The 4,789-nt window shown below is 36.2% G+C and overlaps 1 non-coding gene across 1 annotated transcript; it reads left to right on the forward strand.

Annotated features, from left to right (window-relative positions):
• The first annotated feature begins 493 nt into the window (after window positions 1-493).
• On the forward strand, window positions 494-599 carry LOC131161149 (small nucleolar RNA R71). The gene has a single exon (XR_009138307.1). It is a non-coding gene; the product is annotated as a small nucleolar RNA R71 (small nucleolar RNA).
• Window positions 600-4,789: the final 4,190 nt, after the last annotated feature.

Raw genomic sequence — 4,789 nt, forward strand, 5'->3', positions numbered from 1 at the left:
GGGTGTTGGGATATTGATTCCATTTGGAACCATAGGTATTCAAGTCATAGTTGTTTGTCTATCGTCCATACCAATGGTGGGTGGCCTTTACTTCCTCACGCCTGGACTCAAGTCGGGAGGGCGCATGTGGGCAATTATAGCATGTATGTATAGGGTTAGAACAAAATGCACAAAATCCCACACCTGCCATCGATTATCGTTGTTGTCGTAAAGACAAAAACTGATCAAATTTATGGGATATGGTGTGTAGAGTGAGGCTTAGGTCATGGCTTGTGGGCAACTCATAGACTCCCTTAGGTTTAGAAGTTAATGAACTACATATTCTACAAGTGGAATCTATGTGTTGCTGAAAAGTTTAGCCAGATTTTCAAAAAGAATCCAGGCCTCGTTCTTATGCTTTGTAAGGAAAGTACCCCCACACGATGCATCAACCATGGACCAATATTTCTTAGCTAACCCTTCATAGAAAGTTTGGACTAATTGCAACTTGGGGACCTGATGATGTGGGCATTTACAATGCAAGTCCCGAAAGCACTCCCAAGTCTCGAAAAAGAGTTCCTTATCCATTCGTGAGAAACTTGTGATGGCTCTCCGCAGCTGGTTTGTAATGCCTCGAACCCGAAAACTTGGTCTGGTGCGTCATACCTGATTAATCATGCTTTGTGGTGCCCCAAACCCTCCTTGTGGGACCCGAGTGCCACATCATTCATTTTCCTGTACCTATTATTCCCTTAATAATTACGTAGCGAAAAACATAACTACAGTCCTCATTCAGTATAATACTAAAGTTTTCTACATCTATCTACATTCCAACATAAACCATACATCCACCTGTATTCACATATATACATAACTCCAAAAACATAAACCACAACTTCCAGTATTCACATTCATCCATTTCTCAGATGACTTAAAAAGACATAAAAACATAAAACATAAATTTATACAACCCAAAAAGCATCAAGTTTATACCATTTTTCTTCTTTTCTCTGACTAAAAAATGCTATATTAATCTCAAGCTCTCTAAGCTCGATCCCGTGGAGATCTTGAAAAAGTTTAATTTGTATTAAAGTGAGACACATCTTAGTAAGGGAAGAAACAATACATTAAATCAGCGTGTGGCCAACATGAGATTTTAATCAACATATTATTCAACATTTGCAAATCTTAGCATAATTTTTGAAATCATTTTCTTAACATAATCAATCACATGCAAGATATTTTACCCACGAGATAACCTAAGGATTGGGGTGATTACTCATCCATACAAGGAGCACCCCTCTGCTTTAATACTTTAGACAACCCGAGGGTCACGACTGAAGCATACCAGGGCACTCACCTTACTCAGTAAGTTCTCAGGTGAAGAAGTAATCTCGTACTCACACAATTCTTCCAAAGGTTTACTAGTGAAGGCTCTCGAGAATAAGGAAATCTACCCACCCATACAAATAGTTTCGCTCCGCCCTAGTACGTTATGCAGCCTATTGCTACACCTAATACTAACCAGGGCACTCGCCTTTTTCAACAAGCACTTGAGCAAAGAGTTTTCCCTGCCCAAACGTAACATGTTTTACAAGCACAAATAATGATACTACTATAATACATTGTTCTGTTCATCATTTATCTCGCCTTCACAACTGTTCACATTTTAATCTTTTATATTTCATTTTATTTCACTATACGTGGCATTTCCCATTTCACATTGTTCACACTTCACATTTCATTTCCATTTCATACTCATTTTCATTTCATAATATATCTAGCATCTTTCAGCTATTTTGTGTTAGTCCTAGCATCTTTCAGCTGTTTTTGTGTTAGTCCCAGCATCTTTCAGTTGTTTTTGTGTTAGTCCTAGCATCTTTCAACTGTTTTTGGTTACATGGTTGCATTAACACTCACATGCAACATATTTCATATAATATTTTCATTTTAATTCATTTTCTGTATATCCTGCATCTCAGACATATATCATAATTCCACACAGAATTATATTTTACTCATGCCATACTATACATATATATATATATATTCCTATAAAATATGCCAACCAACATTTAACATTCATATACTGAAAATATACCTTTAATTATTTACATAATTATCCCAAAAATATCTTACCCTTTCATCAGTCAATTTTCACACATACATATCTAATAAAACAGCCCTAGGCTCAGAAAACCTAATTTAAACGAATGGCATTTTAAACCCATACAAAAACATATGCATATATATAAATTATCCATTTTTATTGGTTTAATTCATAAAATCCTAGTTTAATATATATATTCCCCCTTACCTGGTTTCTTGAACTACGCCAACAAAAACCCCCAAAAGATGGCTGTGACGCTCACTCGGAGTCTAAATCAAAAGCCCTAGTTTAATAAGATAAATCCCAAATAATATACTATTTCTACATTTTCTCAACCTATAAATCTTAAAAAAACCTTTAGGAACCCAAAACTAAGAATCTTAACTCTTACCTCAACTTAGGAGTGTTTCCCGAAAAGCTCAGTTTAGAAAAAAGTTCCGTTAGATGTGTAGAGAATCTTCCCTAGAACACCGTAGCGGTCTCCGATTGTCAATTCGGCCTGAATCCGAGCCAAAAAATCAGAGAGAAGGTGAGGGAATTTTTAAAGAGAGAAAGAACGGAGGAAAATGAATTTCTTTCACCAAGAAGTTTCCCAAAACCTTTTATACTCGACTTTGCCACATGGCCTCGTTGACGAGTAGAGATGATTAGTCGATGAGTCATGAAAGGATCTTCGTCGATGAGGAGATTCATTCATCGACGAGTCTTAAAATCTGAAATTTGCTCATTCAGGATCTTCTTGTCGATGAGGAACTAAACTTTGTCAACAATCTTAAAAGGTAGATTTGTGGAGCATATCATTCATATAATGATCTTATCATTACATACATACCAAGCTTCAAGTTTTATCATATGAATATGTGTTGGAAAATTTTATTGTACTCATTAGCTTGTTCAGAAGCATCTAAGTGTTCAAGAATTTCATCTATCTAGTGTATTGACAGTTTGGGTTGAAAACCAGGAAGGAGCAAGTTGTGCCTCTTGTAAGCAGCAGAGTAGGAGGAAGTTATGCCTCTTGTAAGTAGTAGGTTTGTAATGGGAAGCTTCATCCTAGTTAAAGGAGTGGATTAGCGCAATTCTTGGGGAGTTTTGCCCAAGGCGAGGACGAAGGCCGGGTTTGGCCGAACCTTGTTAAAAATTCAATGTCTGTGCTCTATATCTCTATCTCTTTTTATATTTTCACACTTATATTCATATTATATCTGTTGTGCATGTGTTAAATATTAATATATATGAATTTCTAAATTACATGAGAATAATTGGGTAATACTGAATTAATTGAGATATCCACGGATTAAATCAATTGAGTTATATAATACTGAAATAGGTGTAATCCCAAGAGGGGGGGGGGTTGAATTGGGTATTTAAAAATATTTTGGTACTTCAATCCTTAATTGAAAACCCAAACATACAAGTACAAATTTGGATACACACCGATTTCATCAGCAATTCCTTTGACATAACTACATCAGCAGTTTTATGCCCAAAGGAAGAGAGTAGTTGTCCCAATGAGGTCAGGACCACAAATAAGGTACCATAACCCAAACTTGACATGCGAATTCCATATGAATTCCCCTAGAAATGCCATGAAAAATTGCCTAATCTTCAAGCATCAGGTCCAAGACTTGATTCATGTTGACATTCTAAAGTTTGAAGAAGTGCTCAACCCCATGTCAATACTAACTAATTGCTAGATCATAGAATCCCATCTTTGATTGTGATTGAATTCATCATTTTTCTCCTATCATTAGAACCATACACCAATAAACATCCCCCATGCATGAATTAATCAATCAAACCTATCAAGTCATTTGAATTCAAAAATATGAATGTCGTTAGCCCATCTACACCCCTAACTAGTGTAACCTACACACCAACAATAGTCCATCCCGTTACCTCTCTAAAGAATAAGCCACTAATCCTCAAACTAGTTGTGCCTTTCCCTTGTTCAATTAACCAAGATTTAGAGGTATAAAGTAAAGGTCATTGATCTTGATATGGTTAATTGTATAGCCAATCTAGCCGGAGTTGGAGGAATGACTCGAAATGGAAGATGTTGTATTATTGGAGATTTGGAGAAAAGAAAGAAAAGAAAGGAGAAGGTAGGATAAAAAGGATAAGAAGAGGATGAAAGCAACAAAAGGAAATTCAATGATGAGGAACTCACCAAGTTTATATTGTGGGCTAAAAACAATGAGTTATCAAATAACCCTAGTTTTCATTTATGTACTCAAGCTACTCACGGCCTCTGAGGGCCATTGGAACACTCTAATAAAGGAAGTAAACGAGGCCCACATGTGCCATGGAACAATTTGAAAATCTCATTATTTTAATTCTAACTATAACTACTACATAACATATACAGATGACATGATCCCATCGAATGGGTGAGGCCATGAGAGCCCGCTACATGTCGCGGTCAAACATAGAAAGATGATTGTATCCCAAGTCCTATTGAATAATGGGTTTGCTCTCAATGTGTAGCTTTATGCCACACTAATGAGATTAGGTGTGGACAAGTCATTAATGTGAAAAAGCAATTTAATGGTAAAGACCTTTGATGGAATAACTAAGAAATCACATGAGAGATTGATTTAGAAATCGAGATTTGACTAACCACCTTTTATAATGTGCTTCAATTCCTCAATATTGTGCCTTCTTTCAACATGTTACTAGGATGTACATGGATTCACATGACAA

This window comes from Malania oleifera, chromosome 7, assembly GCF_029873635.1.
Source record: "Malania oleifera isolate guangnan ecotype guangnan chromosome 7, ASM2987363v1, whole genome shotgun sequence".
In the NCBI taxonomy this organism is placed as follows: domain Eukaryota; kingdom Viridiplantae; phylum Streptophyta; class Magnoliopsida; order Santalales; family Ximeniaceae; genus Malania; species Malania oleifera.